At 32.9% G+C, this 7,150-nt stretch overlaps 1 long non-coding RNA gene across 2 annotated transcripts; it reads left to right on the top strand.

Moving 5' to 3' along the window:
• The first annotated feature begins 3,685 nt into the window (after nucleotides 1-3,685).
• On the top strand, nucleotides 3,686-6,874 carry LOC137836447 (uncharacterized). 2 transcript variants are annotated; one of them, XR_011085277.1, is made up of 5 exons: nucleotides 3,686-4,024; nucleotides 4,807-5,409; nucleotides 5,518-5,636; nucleotides 5,770-5,878; nucleotides 6,745-6,874. It is a non-coding gene; the product is annotated as an uncharacterized lncRNA (long non-coding RNA). The 2 variants fall into 2 exon arrangements; XR_011085276.1 differs by having other exon boundaries at nucleotides 4,849-5,409.
• The last annotated feature ends 276 nt before the right edge of the window (nucleotides 6,875-7,150 follow it).

A 7,150-nucleotide genomic window follows, 5' to 3' on the forward strand; every position in this document is an offset into this window, starting at 1 on the left:
ATCAGGGGGAGTCAGCTCCTCAAGACCCCTGGGTTTCTTGAACTTTAGCTTCTCCACCTAGTAGAGTGGGAACCCATCTAACAGGGTGGGGTCGTGAGTACTACAGCACCTTAAAGAACTTCCCTTTGAAGCCCTTGTAAGATTGTTGGAAGACGGTTAGGAGAACTCTCCTCGCCACCCCGTTGAAGCTTACCTAAAGCTTCTTCCCTGGGCTCTTTGCCTCGAAGAAGTGGAGGAAGACGTCCACTAAGGGGGTGTTCCCTAGATGGTTGCACAGAATCACGAACGCCCTCACGAAGGCCCAACTGTTGGGGTGCAGCTAGGCCGGGGCCACATTGATTTCGGTTAAGAGTGCTCTCTCAAACCTCGTGAGTGGCAAGCGAAGTTTGATCCGCTTGAAGGTGGTGGCATACAAGAAAAATAAGGGTTCCCATCGTTGGCGCGATCGTCAGCACATACAGGTTCGCCCTTCTCACAAGGTCGCAAGGTCTTAAACAAGACGAGAGGTGAATTGTTTTTAAATGTTTTTTGCAAAGTTTGAAGGTATGGAGAAAGTCAAAGAAGAATCAAAGCCAAAAGAATGAAAGAACATAAGTTATCAAACTGTTTTAGTTCATTTCAAGAAAATCAACCAGTTGTTTCTGCAATTCAACCGATTGTTTTTATCAGCAGTGTATAAAAACAACTAAAAACAACTAGTTATCCACTAAGTAATCAAACACAGATTACAAACACACAACCACCAAAGAAATGATATTGATCCCCTCAAGAACACACACTTCCTTTGGAAAATCACAATCACACCACATATCAGAACACCCTCTGATTCTGTGAAACACATTTCTTACAAAATTACCAATGAAGAGAGAATTTTGGATTGATCACACCTGGTACACAGCAAGTCCTACTTTACTCTTAGAAAAATATCCAAAGCCTTAAGCAATCTTGGAGATTAAAGCAGCTGTTGAAAACATTTATTATAAAAGCCAAATCAATTCCAAATCAATTAAAGAAAATTTAACTAACTTAACAAAATTCTGTTAAAAAAATTTCAAAAAACAATCGGTTGAATTTTCGAAACAACTGATTGAATTGGTTTGACAACGAAGTCAACCAAATTCAAACTTGTTAAAACCAGTTTAAAAAATACTAAGTATGAAACAGCCGATTGAAACGATAAAACAACATGTTGTTTTTCTGCTTCTTTATAAGACAATCTTTTCAAAAATAATTTGAAATAAACTAGCTTTGGATCCTAACTAAGAATGATTTAACAAATTCAAAACTACCCAGAACCCACACACACAAGCTACAATCAGCCTTCAAGCAATCCATGAAGATTTGGAATCATCAAAGCTCTTTTTCAACAAATGTATCTAAGGGTGAATCAGGTTTTGAAAATGAAACTTTGGATAAAAATTTATCTAAATTGTTGGAATCCCTTAAACAAGTAGGGATATTCAAGACACGTAGGCTAACCGACTCATAACTTGGACCTTCAGAACTACGATAGACCGAATGGTCTGAGTTACTCACTTCTCCCGCACTGCCAGATGCAGTATGTGTAACCTCAGAAGGTTCGATATTAACAACATTATTAGAAGCATCAACAAAAGCAGACATCACTAACCTGAGTATATAAAAAGTAAAAGAAAGTTGGTAGACTTGGCACTCAGTGCACACAATGAAAATTCTATAAGTAGCGAAGAACGTGTAAACCCTACCACACACAAGTGATGCCATATTTATAGGAAATCAAACAGAAGAGAGGTCAGTGTGTCATCCGTTCGAAGCCATTAGATCTATCTCCATCCAATGGCTAGCATTACTCAGCATTAGAAAAGACACAACATCTCAATCATTTAAAATATTTGATTGAATAGTGTTCATTGAAACCACGATATTTTCCTAACAAGAAAATGTCACATCCCTGCCACACATTTAATGCGTCCAATTAGTACATCTCACCTCGAGAACTTCAACAGTCATCTTCGGATCTTCATAAATTAACTTGTTTGAGCCTGGGGGCAAGTGTACCGGTCGGAACCGAACGAGTCAGTCTCGGTATTGGTGACCGACCGCTCGAGTCAAAGAACATAGGAAATACCGTATATAACGACAATTACAAATAACGTTGAATGACTCAATGTGCATCCCGGAATATGTAAAAATAACTGAAAGATACACGTTCTTGATATTAAAGAACCACTACACATATCAATTAATAACTGATGTTTGGCCCATCGGGGTTAAGACTCATAAACCAATGTTATAAATATAGCCCTTTGTGAAGGAGTAAGGTACGTTTTTCATATTTTACCAGAACACACCTAAAATAGAGAATTGACTTGAGCGCCGAAGTGCAATTTGCAAGTACCCCCGACCGACCGAGCCTTAACATTGAAGGAAGAAGACTGGGAGGAATTTGGAGATTACCAACATGTCAGCAATTGTACATCCAACTATCAGGACCCCTCAAGACCCCTCAGCTTATACAAGTACAAATAGGAATTCTAATAATTTTCCATGTATGAAGAGATGATTATTAAGCGATAGTGTATTAATGGTATGCACTCTGATCTCTAATTTATGATTTGGTTAAAATCAATTAATTCAATCTTGTAATTAGAATATAATTATGTGTTGTTTACAAAATTAGATTGCAACCTAATAATTATGACCAATTAGGTATTGATAGGCTTAGTTTTGTGTAGGAACTTAAATATTTTAAGGTTAAAAATCTTCACACACTTTTATTAATTCATATTCACCATATTTAAACAAAGGAAAACATAGTTGAAAAATGATAATAATTTCACCCATTAATACGAAAATAAAAAAATAAAAAAAATTGTCTATAAATTTCATAAACACCCTAATTCTTATGGTTAAAACTTATAACAATATGAATCATAATAATTTCCCATGAAGAGATGATTATTGAGAGAAATTGTATGAACCTGTACCTTGATCTCTAATTTATAATTTGGTCATAATCAATCAATCTAGTAATCAAGGAATAATTATGTGTTGTTTAGAAATTAAATTACACTCTGATTATCATGACTAATTAGGTATTGATAAGCATAGTTTAGTGTAGGAACTTAAATATTTAAAAGTAGAAAATGTTCACACTTTTATTCATATTGACAATCTTTAAATACAGGAAAACATAGCTGAAAAATGATAATAATTCTATCAATTAATCCGAAAATAAATAAAAATAAAATTACATATAAATTTTATAAACGTCCATAGTTCCTATAGTAATACTTATAACAATATGAATTTTACTAATTATCCATATTTGAAGATATAACTATTGAGATAAATTATATTAACGGTCTGCACCTTGGTCTCTAATTTATTATTTGGTAATAATCAATCATCAATCTAGTAATCAAGAAATAGTTAGGTGTTGTTTAGGAATTAGATTGCATTCTAATTAACACTACAAAAAATCATGTATAAAGTGGTGGTTTTAATATGGCGGTTATTAATAACCGCCACAAATTTCTGTATAATACGACATTTTAATAACCGCCATAATTATTCTTCAAAATGTGTCGTTTTGAACTGTCACAATTATCCTTCAAAATGTGTCGTTTTGAAGTGTCACAATTATCCCTTTTGAAATTAAAACCTAGTGTTTTCCTTCCCTCCATACCTTTTCTCATTACTCTCAATTTTTTTTTAAAAATCACCTTTCACTCCCTGGAAACCTAGTGAACTAAACGTGACTCTTCCCTCTCCTCTCTCTGCAAACTCTTCACGAACGAAACCATCTCTTTTGGAACGAAACCCTCTTTTCACTCTTCCCTTCACTGTCACTCTCGCCTTCACTCACTCTTCCCTTCACTGTCGCTCTTCACTCTCGCCTTCACTCACTCTTCCCTTCACTGTCTTCTCACTCTCGCGCGCCCTAAACCTAACCCTCACTCTCGCCCCTTTCAGTGTTCTCCAAGATTTTCCACGTATTCAACCGTACAATAGAAAACCGCAATTCCTCCAAGATTTCGAATAGGTAACTCCTGATAGAATGTGGTCTTTTGTTTCTTGTAAGGATTAGAGCTAATCAATACAAAATCGTTTGATTATAGTAAAATTGACTAAGTTTTTATTTATTAATTACTATTAATTATTAACTTTTGATTCGTGTCTGTTAATTTAATATTTGCAAATAATGTTGTTGCAGTGAGTTTATGATGATCTTTGCTTTGCTCTGTTATGCACCTGTATTGTTAAGTTCAGGTAATGGTAGCCATGGTTTGTGAAGGTTCTTTATTTTATAAGATCTTTTAGGTTATATCTGGGATCCTGTCGGTGATCATTGATTTTTTATGTTAAAAATATTATCTCATGATCTGGCTATTGAAATGTAGTGAACTAGGGATTTGGTTGAGAAAGAGTAAATATAAGTATTAAAAGAGGGATAAGTGAGAAAGAGATTAAGAATGTTGGTTCTGTACTTGCATGTAGATGATGCACCATCTTAAATTAAGCTTTGTCCTTCGTTTGTCAATTATTATTATTCGATTCAACAAGAATATTAACAAAAAAGAACATATTGAAGTTTTGATATGTCTTTGCTTTTAGATCTACCATTCTATTGAAAGAATGGCAATATCGTTATTGAAAATATTTAGAGCTTTAGTCTGAGATGAACGAGGATAACAATTTTGACTAAATAGCAAATAATGTATTGAAAATCAAGATATTGTCTTGCATGATGATTCCTTATCTGAGCTGACTCTATTTGTTTATTGTGACTTATTTCAAATTGATGTATTCTAACAATTTATGAAGTTACCGGGACCTTGAACTAGCATCTGTTGATGTGATTTCCAGCTACTTAGCAGTGGAAGTTCAGAGAACCCACAAACTCCACGTCTTTCACTTCATAAGTACTCTTCTTATCAAAGTAAGTTTAATAAAATCCAATTTTTTTTGTGTGTTGGCCTAGGCGTGCAAATTATGATTTTATGCCGACTCCTTAGTTCTTTTACCGTCGCTTTTTTTATTCTTTTTATTAATTTCTCTACACGTGTACAAAGGATTCACAAACTTCAGAATCATGATTCAATGAGAAAAATGTCAAGGGTTCAAAGTAATATGAAGAGAAAAAGGAGAAGATGCACCAGAATGGGGGTGGATAATGGCACTAGAAGAGGACCCAATACAGGGTCTTGTGAAGTGGAAAGGTTTGGGTTTGAAATTGGTCCAAAATTTACCTTGGAAACATTTCAGAGATATGCAGAAGATTTTAAGCTCCAATACTTTAGAAAAAATGAGAATGTATCTCTTTAGGATGCTAATACAACAATTTTAAATGGTACCTCATAGCCTTCTATGGAGAGCATTGAAGGTGAATATTGGCGGATGATCGAGAGTCCTATTGAAGAAATTGAGGTCACATTATGTAGAAACTCAATAATTTTCTGCTGCACGAAACTAGTATCTATTTGTTGCCCTTATTATATACTTCTTTGCTTACATTTAATTTTCTATCACTTCCAGGTGCTTTATGGAGCTGATTTGGAAACTGGGATTTCAGGAGTGGTTTCCCTAGTAAATCTAGTCAACTAGGTTCTGCTTCACATGAACAGTACATAAAGTTTGGCTGGAATTTAAATTGGGTAAGGACTACATAGTTTCCTTATTTTCTAGCATGTATTTCATTGAATTCATCACAATTTGTGTTATGCTTGAGAATAAAGAAAAAGATTGAAAAAAAATGCTTCATTTCTGATTGATTGAACTGTACAAAAGGATACATGAAGGTCAATGGGAGCTTAATTTGCTAAAGAAGAATACTTTGGATAATCTACGATGGAAGGATGTCTGTGGAAAGGAAGGTCTTTTGGCAAAAGAACTTAAGGTAAATTATGCTTCTCTCTAATCCCTGTAATGCACGCAGTATGAAGGGATGATATTTATGATTTTGTATTAACTTATCCATGACCATAAACAAGGGAGTTGATGTTTAAATAGTCTTGTTTATAGTTGTAAGAATCTTCTGGTTCACAATGTAATTCCTTCAATATACCATCTATTGATTCATATCTAAAGATGAATTTCTGATGACTTTGAATCCTATGACACATGAGTGAATTGGTACAATTTCATATCCTTTACACAAATCATATGATTCCATGTTTCATAGGTGTCTTTTCTTGTTGATTACATAAAGTGGGACCACTGTCATGCATTGCTTTCTCTACATGCCAATTTCAGTCATTTGATCATAATTTCAGTGGTGTTGCATGTTTACTCTGGATGAGAGGGTTTATTCTTGTTGCATTTGTAGTAAAAGTGGGTCACCATTCATTGCCATTTTGTGTTTGGAACTTCTTACTTTGAACCCATCAACTTTTTATACTTCTATCTAACAACTAAAAATATTATTATTTTATTTCAAAATTTTATTTATATTTATTTTTTAATTAAATATAAAAAAATTTATTAAAAAGAGTTGTAAAGTAAAAATAAAAAAAGATGAGTTTTAAAAGATAATTTTTCTTTTGTGTTTATTTTTTTCCTCCTACTTTCTTTTGGCAAGGTTTAGGTATCTCTGTATTTTTCTTTTGCAAGTGATATCTTTTTAGGTTCAACATCTTTTCTCTACAAGTTTTCTTTCATTGGCTAGAAATTTTATTGGTATTAATATATTTAAATATTTATTGGTGTCTTTTATTTTATAATTATAAACATACAAATTCATTAACTTAAAATTATTTATTTCAGGCATCAGATTATGGAAGTGGTGCTCCATCACCTAATCAAGTAAATGATCAAGTGCTGGAAGCAAAACTGATTAGGGATGTGTTTTTTAATTTTAAGCTTGATTATGGATGTATGAACTTTTAAATAATTATGTATTAGGGATTTATGAACATTTTATGTGTTTTAATTTTCAATTACATATAAACTTTTGAACATTATTATGTGTGCTTTAATTTTCAATGAAATGAATGAATGTTTATAGCTTTGTACATTATTTTATTTTATTATGAAAAAGTGGTGGTTAAATTTTATAATTGTATAAAACAAATTATAAAAACTGGTTAAATTTTATAATTGTATAAAACAAATTATAAAAACTGGTTAAATTTTATAATTGTATAAAACAGATTATAAAAAAGTGATGGTT

Source organism: Phaseolus vulgaris, chromosome 4 (genome assembly GCF_000499845.2).
Source record: "Phaseolus vulgaris cultivar G19833 chromosome 4, P. vulgaris v2.0, whole genome shotgun sequence".
Lineage (NCBI taxonomy): Eukaryota > Viridiplantae > Streptophyta > Magnoliopsida > Fabales > Fabaceae > Phaseolus > Phaseolus vulgaris.